Source organism: Lissotriton helveticus, chromosome 4_1 (assembly GCF_964261635.1).
Source record: "Lissotriton helveticus chromosome 4_1, aLisHel1.1, whole genome shotgun sequence".
Lineage (NCBI taxonomy): Eukaryota > Metazoa > Chordata > Amphibia > Caudata > Salamandridae > Lissotriton > Lissotriton helveticus.
In genome coordinates, this window is record NC_136063.1 from 273,559,374 (window position 1) to 273,576,069 (window position 16,696).

Genomic DNA, 16,696 nt, shown 5'->3' on the forward strand with positions numbered 1-16,696 from the left:
CGGAGCTGTTGACCCCCAGCCCGAAGCCTGGCCAAACCTTTCAACACTTTCCGAACCAACACCCCCCCAACCGGGTCCCTCCCCCACCAAAGCTGCCCGTAAAAAGAAACACCAGCCAACTTGCCAGAAATGGTTGTGGGCGATAGCCCCTTGTCCGCCAAATGTAAAACAAATTGTAAGATGCGCTGTTCATCTGACAACCCAGCCCGGAATAGCCCCGCCAAATCCTTACCAAACTGCAGAAACTCATGCCAGGCCTTCACATAACCCCGCCTTGTGGAGTCAGCCACTGATTGTTCAACCAATTGGTGTACCCTCAATCCCCCAGGTCCCATACGTACTGTGGGATCGCCGTGGGTTCCAGGTCCGCCCCGGGAGCCAATTTGCGGAATTCGGACCACTGAAAGCGAGACAAAGAGTCAGCGATGCAATTAGAAGTACCAGGGACATGCCGTGCTTTAAAGACAATATTTAATTGCAGACACCGCAGCATGAATGCGCGCAGGAGCCGCAAAACCCTCAAGTCACGAGCCTTCTGGTGATTGACAAGGTGAACAACTGCCAAATTGTCCACATGGAACAAAACGGAGCGATTCTGAAACTCCTCCCCCCAGAGATACAAGGCAACCAGCAGCGGGAAGAGCTCTAGAAATGCTATGCTGCGACCCCGTTCCTTCCAGTGCGCCGGCCAGCCGGCCGCGCACCATCGACCTTCCCAAAATACGCCGAAGCCGTGAGCTCCCGACGCATCCGTGAACAACTGTACTTGCCACACCATGTCCTCATCCGCAAAAAACAAGGACACACCATTGAACTCCTGCAGGAATCTAAGCCAGACCGTCAAATCGGCACGCACAGCGGTGGTGATGCGCACCCGATGATGGGGAAGGCTTGCGCCGGACATGGAAAGACCCAGACGTCTACAGAACGTCCTGCCCGCCCGAACAACCCGGCAAGCAAAATTGAGATACCCCAAAAGCTTCTGGACGGTCCTCAAAAACACTTTCCGCTCCCCCAACACCAGATGTATGAATGCTGACATTTCCTTCACTTTGGCCTCAGGTAATCTCGCCACCATAGACACGGTGTCAATTTCAATCCCCAAGAAAGTCAGGGAAGTACAGGGACCTTCTGTCTTATCCGGCGCCAATGGAACACCCAACTCCTCCGCCAGAGCCTGAAAGATGGTCAGAGCCGATTGACACTGCCCAGAGTGACCCTCCCCAATGAAAAGAAAATCATCCAGGTAATGACAGACCAAGACATGGCCGCTAACAAAAGTGAAGCGCCACTGCAGAAATGTGCTGAATGCCTCAAATAGGGAGCATGACACTGAACAGCCCATGGGCAACACCCTATCCACGTAGAAACTACCATCAAACTGCATTCCTAACAAACTGAAATCCCAAGGATGGATGGGCAGTAGCCGGAAAGCCGACTGAATGTCGCTCTTCGCCAGCAAAGCCCCGACCCCAGCCGTGCGCACGAGCCGTAAGGCATCGTCCACCGAAGCATAATTGACAGTTGAGTCAGCTGGATCAATAAAGTCGTTAATGGATGCACCCTCGGGCCATGACAGGTGATGGATAAGGCGAAACTCCCCTGCCGCCTTCTTGGGTACCACACCCAGAGGGGACACAATCAAGTCAGGCAAAGGACAAGTCAAAAAAGGACCAGCAATCCGACCCGCTGCAAGCTCAGCATCCAGCTTTTTCCGCACAACATGGGGACTCTCCTTTACAGATTTCAAATTGTCCGACCACCTGCCCACCCGGGGTCCTTGATACCCAATCCGAAACCCAATTTTGAAACCCCAAGACAAAATCTTAGCAGCCTCGAAATCAGGATATTCCACCAGCCAGAGATCAAGAACATCTTGCCTAATAGGAGTAGGAGCCCTTGTAAACAGCTTGTTGCGGCTGTCCTCTACCCCCTGAACCCCGTCCTTGATCACCAAAGCGCTGGCCGGGAAAACACTGGGTGAGCGCATGCTTCCCTCCACACTGCGAACACTCATGGTTATACCTGCAAGCTGGTCTGTTACAGGAACCCCTGTTAAAATGCCAGCAGGTGCCAGATGCGGATGATTGACCTCTGCCCCAAACCCCCGCCCCAGACTGAGCGGGGCGAGCTGAAAAGGGCCGATAGTACACCGGCTGCCCGCTAGCCGTGTGGGTCGTAGCAGGCGGATTCGCCGACGCCATCCATTGCAGCCATAATTCAGAATCAACCGCACCCCATGAACGCTCAGGAAAAGCGCTCATGCGCGCCCTGAATTCGTCATCATATGACAACCAGGCAAAGCCCCCAAAGGAACTGTGAGCCTTGCGAATGACATCTACATATTTAAACATGTCTATTGCCTTCTCTGGATGACGTTGGCAATAAACGCTGGCATAAATAAGAAAGGCCGAAGTCCAATTTTCTATCGACTTCGGAACACGAGGCCTCCGAGCCAATTCTAGTTCCTCCTCCTTTGACCCTTCTTTAGCTTGGACATCCCTATGTAAAAGCCGAAAAACATCCACAAAAGCACCAGACCATATGAGATTCTTTGTTTTGTCAGACAAATGGGACCCCAACGGCATCCCCACCCCAGAGTACGGCAATTTCTTCGGTAGGATACTATCCTCCGTGACCCGTGAGGCATTCGCCCCACCAGACCCCACTGTAGAAACATCCGGTGCAACTTGCACAGAAGAAACATGTGAAATCACCGGCCGCTCAAGCCTCGGTGCCAGAGCGACTCGCTCAACCACAACCCCATCGCCTGTACCAATAGATCTAGTACTCTTAACAGGGAGACTCTCCCTAGGTTGCCACACAGACCACCACCCATCCTTACCTCTGGGCAACTGCTCCGACTGTGGCTGAAACAGCCCCACGATCCTTTTGAGAAGATCCAGACCGCACTGCCCCTCGTACCGCTGCATGGTCCGCTCGAGACTCCTGCAAAACACGAGAAACAGTGGGTTGCCCCAAACCACCCCCTAGGGCCCGTGCTGCCAAAAGCCCAACGGCCTTGTCTCTCAATTCCCCTTCTTCCAAATCATCATCATGAAAACTCCCACAGAAAGCTTCATCAGAAAATGCAACTTGATCACTGCCACTGGGCATAGCCCCATCACCAATACCCCCATCATAAAACTGCCAGTCAATATTCTGAAAGCTGTGTGCACCGAAAGCTGTAGAAGGGCCATCCGCTCCAGACAGCCCCCCTGTAAGCCCACCACTGGAAACAGCCGTGTGGACAGTTCCCGGGGCCGCAGAAACAGCCAACAGCCGCCCAGCCGAAGGCGCAGATTGAAAACTGTGGCCGCTCGAGCCAGATGAAGAGTTCGCAACCACATGCTCCCCGACAGCTGAACCGCAAGCACCCCCCAAAGAACGACCCACCGACGCCGGACCAGAAGCACCACCTAACCCAGGCGGAGGACCACCCTGGAGGCCACCCGGCCGACCCCTAGGTACCGGGAACAGGGCCTGCCCGGGATACGCGGGCGCCCCCTTGTGCGACCAGCCCCTCTCACCAGGCTCCAAGGACGTGGGGGTGACAGACCGGAGGCCAAGTACTCCGGTGGCCGCAGACGTAGTGACCGGGGGGGGCAGCAAGCTGTGTGCAGTGCCCACTGAAACCACGACAGGGGCAGGGGAGGGAGTCGCAGGGGGGGGGTGAGCCGGCAGCGCGGCAGTGCGTGACCCGGCGGCAGCGCCACCGACAGGTGGGGGGCCAAGAGCGGGGGGGGGGGACAGGACCAGGCCCCGGCGTGGCAGGGAGAGCATGAAGCATTGGCCATTCAGCCACAGATATGGAGAAACCGTGTCTGGCAAAGCGGGCGCTGCAGGTAAAGAAACCACAGGCAGCACAGCAGGAGGGGGGGACAGCGAGTGCCCGTGGTAATCCAGGCTCCGCCCCCGCTTGGGTTTAGGGCCCGCCTGCGGCTTCCCCGACTTCCCCGGGACCATACCGCCTGAACTCGTAGCCTGCCGGCCCACAGAACGCCCCCGCCTCCCCCCGGGCGCCCCACGTGAACCAGCGCTAAAAAATGGTAAAGCACATACCTGCTGGAGGGCGCCCGGGTCACCCGGCGGGGGCTCCACATCTGCGGCGGGCAAAACGAGCATGGGCCCGTCCGCCGGCATGGCCGCCTCGCCGTCTTCCTCCTCCTCCGGACCCAGTGCCAGACACGCCTCCACAGCCCTGGAAACTCCCTCCGAAGCTTTGCGAGGGGGGCGGACCATTCCTACCCACGCCTCCGCCGGGACACCCGGCCGCAGCAGGTCTTCGCGCCCGGCCTCGCAGAGTATCTGCACGGCCCTCCTGACCTCCGCCGCTTCCTCCATGTGACCCGTGTAAACAAGGTACACCAAAACGCGCGCCGCAAAACAAAACCTCCCTTCTAGCCTCCCGCCACGCAGTTCCCAACCGCCAGCCTGTCTCCCTTATATCCCCTCCGCTAATCAGTCCCACCTGATTACTGATTCTCGCGCGAACATACCCAGGAAGAGACCGGCTCGCGCCTGGCTCTCCCTGGGTCCCCCCTTATCAACTCTCCACAGGCGTAAATGTGCACATCCTAGGAAATAGTGACAGGATTTTAACAGAATAGATTCATTTTACTTACACTATGAGAGGCACAAAAATGTATGTTAACGTTCCATGGATGGGTTGTGTGGTAAGGTTGTAAGCTGTGCATATAAATTGCAATAGGCTTACTTTCTGCCGCACACTTGTAATACACAGATCCTGCTTCACCGAGAAATTTCCGGATGCCAGAAGGGATTAACAGAACTGTCAATAAAATACTTCAGTCTCAGCAGATGCAACAAATGCTAACATTGAGGAGGCGCTGGGAAGGTAAATAATCTCCTTTTGTTGAGTACCAACAGGATTACTGACGCAAATACTATGAACACGCTAATCGCTTAATTACAGCGTCGTATCATTAGGCGTTCGGAGCGCATTGCACGCAGGGCGTCAGAAGCAGCGTCAGCGTCATGGCGGCCCTTGAATGGCGGGCTTTTGAGGAATCCTCTGGTAAACCTCGCGCTACACAGATTTGTTTGCGGAAGGGATGCACTGCCACATTTGTTCGTGGACATAATCCTCTGTGAATAGCCTCCCGCCCACTAAACATGTGTTTTAAGTGTTTAACTGATTTAAATAAGACAAGTGAGCTGCAAGCTTGAAACATGGACAATGCAGCACGATGCTCACAGAAAGCCTGGGTGGGTAGCTCATTTAAAGGACTGTGCTAATTATGGATACCAGATTAAATAGCCTGGAATTTCGGGAGTTTATGGAGTGGTAGGATTAGTAAATGTATTTATGCATTTCACGTTTCTATCAAGCTTTTTATTTTTAATTTCCAAAAGCAGTTTGAAGATGTGTCAATGGCACCTATGCAATTTATCAGGTTAATGCCACTTGGAGAAATTGTTGCAGTCCGTGGTTCAGCAAACCGTACCACGATGGCCAAAAGGGCGCCCTGGGTACTAAAAGTTAGCCGTAACTAGGGTGTAGTGGACACCAGACTCTTGCGCCCTGCACCATTGCTCCTGCTGCACTAACTATAGCTACTCCCTCAGTGGCAAAGAGTAGAAAGGAGTGCAGCACACTACATATCCAACCTCATTTGTATGGAATACCAAAGGACTGCTCACAAGTCAAACGGTAATCAAGTTCCTACCAGCGTATGGCATATGAGTTTGTACCCCTGAGGTACAGTGCAAGAAGCAGCTTGGGGTGTAGAGGTGTACAAAGCCAGACTTTCTACCAGGGTATGACATATGAGTTTGTACCCCTGAGGTACAGTGCAAGAAGCAGCTTGGGGTGTAGAGGTGTACCAGCCAGACTTGTCGTAACAGGCACCAGGTGTTTTCCTGGTGGGCCGGAAGGGTGGGGTACCGGTTTTGGTGCGGTGGGGGCTGCAATATCAGACCCCTGTAACAAAAGCAGCAGCAATTTTACCCACCAGCATCCCCTCCTCCACTCTGGGGCTGGTCCGACTTAATTGCCAGGGCTGGTTTGCATTCTCAGTCCAGGCGTGGAGGTATATGCAAGCTGCTGCAGGGAACTGTGCCTTCCTCTACCGGGCTGGTGGAAGTGTTTTATTGAAAGTCATGAACTGGCCTTCATAAGTGCTAAAATGACAGATACATAGAATACACTTTGAAATGTCAGGCCACCTTCATAGAAGAAAGTCTAACATGACAGCTGTTTAGGAGATGGGCTCAATTTTGTTGATTTTTGATTTCCTCAATAAATGTAACAAGTTTGTGTCTACTATATGTCACATTCACATCCTTAATAATTAATTTTCAGTAAGCTTTCTTATGTTTATTTTTAAGTGTGCTCTAGTGAATGTAACTGTGTGTGGTTTTTTTTGTTCACAGCTAGAGGAGTGTTGAGGTTGTGCAAAGTTGCAATAACCCCTACTGTAGCTCGTTCAGACATGTAAAATAGATATAGCAAGCATGATTACATAAATTCTGTTTCAATGTATACAGTGGTTATATCATACATGCATGTCTTAATATCAGAATGTGTAGCAGTAGCCGACTTAGCACAGGTCTACAATTTCCAGGTTGGAACTGGGCTTTTTATTGTTAATTAGTTGTGGTTAATGCATATGTCAAGGTTCTAACTTTAGTAAACAGTCCTTTCAGATGCGAGCATTAGAATGCAGAATAATGGGCTAGATGTACAAAGGTTTTTTTCCATTCACAAGGACCTTTTTCAATGTACAGAGGCCCAATTTGCGATTCAGTAATCGATTACTGAATCGCAAATTGGGATAAGGTTGGGAAGGGGCAAGTTTAGGGCGTCCCTTCCTAATACTGATTTGCAGTGGCATGTGTGTATATTTTGTGACCAAAATGCCTACTCCTAAAAAATGAAAAGACAACTTTCAATTTTTCTTTTTGAAATGCATCCCATTTTTCTTTAAAGAAAACGGGCTGCATTTAAAGAAAAGAACATTGCTTTCTTGAAAAGCAATCACAGACATAGAGTCTACTGAGCACAGCAGGCCACCATCCCTGTGATATTTGCAATTCCCAATGGGTTGCAAAATCAAGACCTACCTCATGAATATTAATGAAGTAGGTCTATTTGCGACCCACAGGGAATCAATAAATGTGTAAAAGACCCCCTAGTACATTGGTGTTTGCGATTACCAAACAGCGAATCGCAAATATTGCTATTTGGTAATCGCAAATTATCCGGACCAATGTCTCTAAAATTAGAGAGATCAAAACAGTGCTTAAGGTTCGCACAGACGAGCTTTCCTTCATTTGCACATATTTTACAAGCTCAGCCAACGGCCATGCTTCAGAGATCTTATAGGTTCTGCATTTCGGTGCTGTCCCTCAGGTTATATCAATTACACAGGCTCAGACTTTAGACTCATGAACTATCAGGCATGTTTCAAATGCCCTATACAGAAACCCTATCCTACAGATTACAGAGATTGTACAGGACACGGTCTCATAAAGAAGAATTAACCATCAGGTCATACAGATCTCACACAGTCAGTCCAAAGAGAGCACATCTCCTCAGAATTCAAACACCCTTCATGCTGCAGCGCCAGGCATCCAACATCTGACACCTAATGCAGCCCCTCAAGTCACAGAGATCTTGCATTGCTGGTGTTCGTCAGCACAGCACAAAACTCTGAAAGTAGATTCAAAGTCAGGCCCAGCTCTGCAGATGTTGCATTCCACATGAAAAGGCCAGTGCTAGGCTCAAATCACACCCCACTGATTGTCTCTGCACCAGACCTTAAATTGGCACTTCAATTAAATGTAAATGTAAATGTAAATGTAAATGTACAGGAATTTATATAGCGCAAATCACCAAGCGGTTTCTAAGCGCTTGCTTAGGGAACCCGTCCTGGTATTCCCCTGTGAGATAACCCCGGCAGGGTATCCACAAGGTGAAAGCCAGGCATCCCACCGCGAGGGGCCGTTGTGGAGATTAAGCAAGCTATTGCCCAGAGTTGCAGAGTGTGAACCCATGAATCGAGTAGGCACCGGAGCGAGAATTGTCGAGTCCATGGACATTTTAGGACTCAAGACACCGCCAAGCCGGGAATTGAACCCTAGTCCCGGGCTGACCTCTGCTTCCAGGTCTGCCTCCTCTAACCAGTGAGCCACACTTCTAAGCCCTTTTTGAAAAAGAAAAGAAGTGTAGAAGACAGGTACTCATATTTGTGTTGACTTCTCTGCCACTTGTCTTGTTCTCAGACCTGAAAAACAGAAGCCTAAGGCTGCTTCACCAAACTGTTGCCTTACAACATTTTAATAGAAATATTTGACCGTCTTAAAAAAAAATCATAATTCCTGAATTTGAGGCGAGGGATATTTTTGCTTTCTCTTCCAATGGGTTATCTGGGAATGTATCTTGAACCATGTTCAGCCTTACAATGCTGTAGAGAATGATTCTGGCTGCAGTTTGTTCACTGTGTACACCTGTACTTACACAATGACACTGCATGACAATAGCAATTTGAAAATATATATCATATGGGCTGTACAATACAGGCTTATCCCCAAAGATCAGCTTTTCCTCAATCCTTCATCAGTCCAATGCTAAGGCAGTGCTCCTATGGCCTCTCAAGTTTAGGATGAGTTGAGAATGGGGCAGGGGGGCTCCCAGGTCATTGTTCCACACCTCTCCCCTATATCTAGCTTCTAAGCGGCCTTGACTTCTAGAATGCATGACTAAAGTTGTCCTTCACTCTACCGCCACTCCTGTCTGCATAGGAGAACACCAAGATTTGGGGGTTTATTGTGTTATATGGATTATATTTGGTCTCCATTTTAGTTTTAGTTTATTACTTTAGCCTCTTTTTTAGATAGTGTTTTGCACATGTTTTTCACTAATACGAGAATGTGCCATGTATGCATTTATTTGTATAAACTTTGTTGTTCTATAGTCTGTCCTGTCAGCTCCAGGAACACAACTACTAAATCGCTATGTCCTTGTTTGATTATGTGCTCATTTGAAATGACTAACTAAAGTTGTTATTCTGCGTCTCTAGCAGAATGCAATAAGACTGGTGTTTTATTATTTCAATCATGCCCATGTTGAAATCGGTGAGAGCCATTTTCACACTGGAATTATTATGCATGCTGCAGAGAGCTGTGAATGAGATTCAGCCCACCATGTTCCGACATTCATTCTAAGAAGGAAGTTAGCTGCGTAAGCACAGAAGTGAACATACTTGCACATGCAGACAGCATGTATTCGTTAATGCACTGAGGCTGGCTTCCTGAGACATTAAACCAAGGTACGGTGTTAGAGCATTCCAACTGGGTCTGGCAAAAGGGTACCTCCACTATGCTCTTGTTAGAGTAGAAGTGTTAGTGGTAGATATGAATAACCTTATAAACAATTCACATTGTTGTGTTTTTTTCGCCATTCTAATAATGCATATAACAATGTGTCATCTGTCAAATAATTGCAGTTCACATTTTATTTAGAAGAATTAGATCTTTTTAATAAACATTTAAAAATACATTATTGCCTCTTTTCTCTGTAAAAACTTTGGGCATGCAAAAGTGACAAACGAAAGAGTGAGATTGATTTCCACAAATTCCTTGGGAATCAGAGTGATCATCTTCGAGGTTACCAACAGCATCTACATCTCTGAAGTGTAGGAGTTTAGATGTGGTACTGTGAGCTAGACAAACCAACATTTACTGGTGATATATGTATGCTCAGTCTCTTTATTGTGAAGTTTTGTTGATCTAATACACAGTCCTTCTAGATTTGCAGGAACTTTATAACAATTGCACTCTAAAGCTGAAACAAAATATTAGTTTGCCTTATCCCGTATGCTCGATAAACACATGTACACAAACTCACACATACAAATCTCTACCCTGTTATGCTATACAGCTGATACCTCCATTCCTTACCAATATCCACATTATTGCCTTTTAGGTTTAACTCTGTTTTTTATTTATTTAACAATGCCAGCAATTGTAACATTCAACATCTGACAGTTTGCATTGTTCCATAACTAAATCTGTTTGTACAAGCCACTTCCGTCTGCATCTTATAGCATTGTACTGTACATCACATGCGTATAGCAAACAATATCTCAAGAGGAGGGTATAACAAAACTTAACATTCAAACCATGCCCATACCCCCTCCCGTCCCTCCCCCAACTGGTACTCATCTTACTGCATCAATTGAGTAGTTAGCTCTTATGGTTTCTACCTAATCGTTTTGCACGGGGTCTGTCTCGGAGATTTCTCTAGAATTTGTTAGCCTACGAAAGCGAAGGTATTTCGGGCACGTGATTTCATGGAATTCTGCTGACAACAGCTCGATAAGCAGTTTATAACACCTCTTTGAATGCTTCTTTGGAGTTTGTTAGAAATGCAAGTATTCGTTCCATCCCCATAATATACCATAATCTGTGGAGCCAGCCGAGGTATGTGGGTATAATCTGTGTCCCCCAGTGAGTCAGGATATTCTGGAGCGCAGCCCCCTAGGCCAATCCCATCTGTTTCCCCTTTCGTGATTTCAGTGGGAACATTAAGGCGTTAGGCAATCCCAGGATTATATATGGCGGAAATCGTGGGATCTGTGTTTCAAATCTTAAGTCTATCTCGTCCAATATCTTTGGCCAGTAGGATGTTTAAAGAGGGCAATCCATAATAAATGTAATAACATGCCCTCCTCTCTGCATCTACGCCAACTAGTGGGGCTGCGTTCTGGGTTTCCTTTATTGAGGCGTACCGGGTAAGTTACCAATATATGGCTATCTTAATAGCTGTTTTCTTGCCGTATGTTTAGCCCTATAGTAGATTTCTTCCCATTCCGCCCCAAATCTTTTTCCCAGCGTGCCTGGCCAGCGGTGGATGGTATGGGAGGCTTTTGGCGTAGCATGTTGTATAACTTCAAGACCAATTTCTTGTCGTCCCTTATAGTAATCAGCCATTTTTCATAGTCCGTTAATTTCCGACTAACTTGTGGCTGAACTTCTGGCTAAAGTACCCAGTGCCTTATCTGTATGTAGCGAAAACGCTCTGTCTCGGGCAGTGCATAATCAAGCCTCAGCTGTGCAAATGGTATGACCCCATCCTGATCGAATAAGTGTCCCACGGCTTTTCAAGGTGTTTTGTGCCATTCCACGAATGCTTTACTATCTAATCCAGGGGTAAACTCCTTATTATCTAGAATTGGAGTCATCGGGGAAGAAAATGTTGTGAGGTTTGTTTTAGTAGCTACTCTGTCCCATGTCTCCATAACTGACTTCGTTACTGGTGACCTTCAGAGACTCTGCGGCCTATCTGCCCTCCTTAAGATTGTAATCTTTCATAAGGCCTGCCCCACTAATGCTCTATCTTGAAATAGCCTTCGCTTTTCAGACTCTTCTCTGCTCCACTCCACTAGGTATCTCAGCTGGGCTGCCCGAAAATAGTCTAAGAGATTCAGGATCCATAGGCCCCCCATCTCTAGTTTCATGTATCCAATTCTCTGCGCATGCAGGGGTGCGCACCTGCGCAGACAAACTGGATTACCTCCTGTGGTTTAGCGAGGGTTCCTTTGAATGAATAAATGAAGTATTATTTATAATGCGCGGACTTAGCCCAACGGGCATCAAGGCGCAGACTAAAACATGAGGTATATATAAAATACATAAACAGAAAAATAGAGTTAATAATAAGCCTGAGAGAAAAGCCAAGTCTTCAAAAGCGTCCGGAAAGTAATCAAGGAAGGTTGGTTTGAAAGCTCAGGGGGAAGGTTATACCACAGTTTGGGGGCCAGAGTGGAAAAGGCTCTTCCTCCCCATTTCACCTTTTTAAATCTGGGGACCGCAAGCAGATTTCTTGAAGATGAGCGGAGGGTTCTATTGGGAGAATAGGGACTGACCAGAGTCTTTATACCATCAGAGCCAGAGCCGAACACGGCCCTGTGGGCCAGACATGTGAGCTTAAAGGAAATCCTGGCATGTATGGGTAGCCAATGGAGATCCTTTCTGGCCTGAGCTGCGGATGATAGCCTTGGAAGGTTTAGGACCATCCTAGCAGCAGAGTTTTGAACCATCTGAAGACGATGGAGGGCTTTCTTGTTTATGCCCCCTACAGCGCATTGCAATAATCAAGCCTGGAAGATACCAGAGCAATAGTTGACTGCTTGCGAGCGTCAGTTGACAAGTAGGGGGCAATCCTTTTTAGCATGCGGATGGTATTACAGCAGGTGGAAACAGTTCTATTTACCTGAAGGTCAAAGGAGAGGGCCGAGTCAAAGAGAACGCCAAGGTTCCTGGCCGAATTGGTGGGCTGGGGACAATCTCCCAAAGAGGGAGGCCACCTGTCCTTGGACCAGATGTCATGGTTTCCTCCAAAGACTAGGACCTCCGTCTTCTCGCCGTTGAGCTTCAGGTAATTACGCACCATCCACTGAGAGACCGCTTCCATACAAGTTCGAAATTTGGAAGCGGCCTCCATGGTCGGTGAGGTAGTAGAGATGATAATTTGGGTATCGTCTGCATAAGAATATATTTGATACCCAAAAGATCTTATCACCTTGGCAAGTGGGGTTACATAGATGTTGAATAACAGGGGACTCAGGGCAGAACCCTGAGGAACCCCACATTGCACATCTTGGGAAGACGACAGAAAGCCACCGAGCTGAACCCTTTGCTGTCTCTGAGAGAGAAAAGAAGACGAGACTCAGGGCACTTCCCCTCACCCCTATCCCCTTCAGCCGGTCGACCAGGATAGAAGGGGATAGGGTATCAAAAGCTGCTGTAAGATCGAGGAGCACCAATAAAGTGGTCCGCCCTCTGTCCACCTCAGTGCGAATGTTATTAGCCACGACAGTGAGGGCGGACTCGGTGCTATGAGCAGCACGGAACCCATGCTGGGAGATGTCAAGGAGACCCATCTTTTCTAAATATATGGTCAGATGAGAATTAAGGTGGGCCTCGAGCACCTTTGCCGGGGCTGGAAGCAGAGATATTGGCCGGAAGTTTTTTAAGACTTCTGGATTAAGAGAAGGTTTCTTTAGGAGAGGCTTTACAACTGCCGATTTCCAAGGAATTGGAAAGGATCCCCCATCAATGGCCATATTCATAACCTGCAGGAGGGGAGGGAGAACGGTCTCTTTGCAGGCCTTCAAGATTTTTAGCGGACAGGGATCAAGAGGCGAACAAAATTTAGTGACATCGAGAAGGCAATTTAGTTCCTCATACGACAGGTGAGGGAAAATGGGGAAATTTGGCGTGGAATCAGAATCAGTGGTTTCCGTATATGAGGAGAGAAGGGGAGGGCAAGGATGTACTGTTGGCGTCTAGTGAGGTATTAAGAGATTTGAGAGAGATGTAAATATCCGAGATTTTAGAGTGGAAGAATCCTGCGATGTCGTCGAGGAGCTCTTGCGACTCATTCACTGATTCAATCGTTTTAGGTGTGGCCAAGGTGTCAATAATTTTAAAACGTTCCCTAGAGGATTTCAGTGAGATGGTAATTTTATTGAAGTAGTTCTTTTTTTCTTCATCTATAGCTTTTTTGTACTCTTTCAGGGCGGACTTGTGTAAGTTTTTCCTCAGGGGGTCAGGATAGGCATACCAGGCTCTTTCCTTCTGTCTACATTTCTGCCGTAGTGATCTTAGATGTTCCGAGAACCAGGGTGACGAGGGGCTTTTCCTGGCCGAGTAGTGTTTTTTAAGAGGTGCTAGCGAGTCCAGGGCATTAGTAAGAGCGGCCGAAAGAGCCGTAGCAGCCTCGTTTGCATCAGGCAGAGAGAAGGGATGAATGTCTATCAGGAAAGGGGCGAGTGTAGTATTAGAAATGTTATTGTAGTTCCTCCTAGTCTCCCATCCTTTATTATTGGTTAGATCAGAACCAGGGGGTTAATAGTGAGATAGAAAGTAATTGCCGAGTGGTCAGACCAGGACAGGGGGATCGGAATACCGATCCCCAGTCTGGTATCTTTGGAAAAAATGCCATCTAGGGTGTGTCCAGCAGAATGAGTAGGACCATCAACTAGTTGGTTCAGTCCACAGGAAGTTAGACCCTCTATTAAAACTTTAGTGTTGTTATCCTCTAGTAATTCCAGATGAAAATTAAAATCACCTAGGAGAGTAAATTTAGGCTTGCTAATGAATGTTTCTAGTAAAGTGAGTAAATTGTGACAGAAATGAGTCCTTGGGCCTGGGGGCCTATAGCAGAGGATACCAGCAAAGGAAACAGAGGGAGCTAACTGTGTGGTGAAATGTAGTGCCTCATAATTCTCCGTAGGGGATGAGAGGGGATCAATACGGCAGGTAAAACAATCTTTACACAATATTCCCAGTCCTCCACCCCTACGGTCGGTACGGTCCATTCTAGTCAAGGCATAGCCATCAGGAATCGCCTTTACTAGATCAGGGCCGGCCGAGGTAGAACCCCAGGTCTCTGTAATGAGGACCCAGGAAGGCTTCCTCTGTACTACAAAATCATTGAAAGCGATTTTGTTTTTAATCAGAGATCTGGCATTGATAAGAAAGCCAGTTAAGTTTTCCAGATGTTCAGAGGACTTCGCCTTGGCCTGACGTTTGCTAGATGATTTAGGACAAGCGAGTGGGGAGGAGTTACAGCCACAATCGGTGAAAGATATACCCTCTGGAGGTAATGTGTGATGACATAGCAGTGAGGGAGGTCTTAATGAGAGCAAAGTGGCGAGAATACCTGAATCTTGATTGGTGAGGGAGCAAGAGAGACCGTCCAGGCAGTCCTGCAGCCCGTCCTCAGCGCAGACGGGCGCAGACGGGCTGGACTCTGGCGTGACTCCGGTGGTGATCCGGCGCGTCCACAGCGCGCGTCCGCTTCGCGGTGACATCACTGTTTCTTTTATGGGCTTGGCGACTAGAGCGCTTCTAGAGAATCCTCCCACCCACCTAAGATGGCCGCCGCTAATCTAAAGGTCCGTTGTGCCTCAGCCCCAAATCGGCTGGGCACCAGTGATATTATTAGGTAAGATAGCGGTTTTGGGACGCTGGCTGGTCGGCAGCAGGGCGGGACGGTAGCTGGCTTACCGAATTGCTTTAAAGTAAATCTTAAAACACGAAGGTAGCTGGCTTTCAAAATCGTTTTAAAGTAAATCTTAAAACACAACGAAGTTAAAATAGTTGGCTTTCCAATCAGGCAAATTAACAGAAACGCCAGAAAGGCTTAGCACACATCATACCACCTCCCGGCTTCCGCCTCAGGAGGGAACAACATTCAGCAGGACTCACGTCTGCTTCTGGGGATCTTTTTTGGGCTTGGCGACTAGAGCGCTTCTAGAGAATCCTCCCACCCACCTAAGATGCCCGCCGCTAATTTAAAGGTCCGTTGTGCCTCAGCCCCAAATCGGCTGGGCACCAGTGATATTATTAGGTAAGATAGCGGTTTTGGGAAGCTGGGTGGTCGGCAGCAGGGCGGGACGGTGCTGGCTTTCAGAATCGTTTTAAAGTAAATCTTAAAACACAAAGGTAGCTGGCTTTCAAAATCGTTTTAAAGTAAATCTTAAAACACGACGAAGTTAAAATAGTTGGCTTTCCAATCAGGCAAATTAACAGAAACGCCAGAAAGGCTTAGCACACATCATACCACCTCCCGGCTTCCGCCTCAGGAGGGAACAACACCAGCAGGACTCACGTCTGCTTCTGGGGCTCTTTTATGGGCTTGGCGACTAGAGCGCTTCTAGAGAATCCTCCCACCCACCTAAGATGGACGCCGGTAATCTAAAGGTCCGTTGTGCCTCAGCCCCAAATCGGCTGGGCACCAGTGATATTATTAGGTAAGATAGCGGTTTTGGGAAGCTGGCTGCCTTTAGGCAGTGCAACCGGTAATGTTTGAAATAATTTTAATGCTTTAGGTAGGATTGACATTTTCTGATTGCCGCCACTCGGCCTAGAAAAGACTGGTGGTGGTGTCTCCAACTGCTCAAATCTTTCCTGATCTCCTGTGAGAGTTTCATGTAGTTGAGCTTAACTGTTTGTGTCACCATCGGGGCCAATTCAAGTCCCAAATACTGAATAGACTCCACCACCTGCATCTCCAAAGCACCCTGTCTCCTCGTCTCGGGGTCTGGTAATGTTCCGGCCAAGGGAAGGATCCGAGATTTCCCCACATTCATTTTGAAACCCGAAACCCATCTAAAAGATTCCAATTCCTGCAAAAAAGCTGGGTGCGATTTCTTCGGGGTATTTAGGAAAGCTAGAATGTCATCGGCATAGAGGCTTACTACATGTTGCTGTCTTCCAAATGGGATACCCTCAATTTCTGGGTTGTCTCTCACTTTTTGGGCCCGCAGTTCAATAAGGAAAACATGAGTGGTGACAAAGGGCACCCCTGCCTGGTGCTCTGTTGAATAGCAAAAGGGTGTGAGGAGACCTTGTTAACCCTGATTGTGGCTGTGGGGATAATATAACATCTGGCCACCTAAGAGTGGAAGCGGTTTCCATGATTGTCTTTTAGACACACAAAAGCAGTGCACTCTCAAAACTACTAAACATGTACATTGTTTGACAAGAGAAGATTACACGTGCTCAGAGGATCTATAAACAGATAATCCCCATTTTTGTTCCTAAAACTACATACACCCACATGCTTTATCCAGGGCGGACTTCAGAGTAGGTCAGTGCCATCATTCGATGTCCATGCCTCCTCCTCTTCTACACATCCAAGCATCAACCGTCTCCACATTGC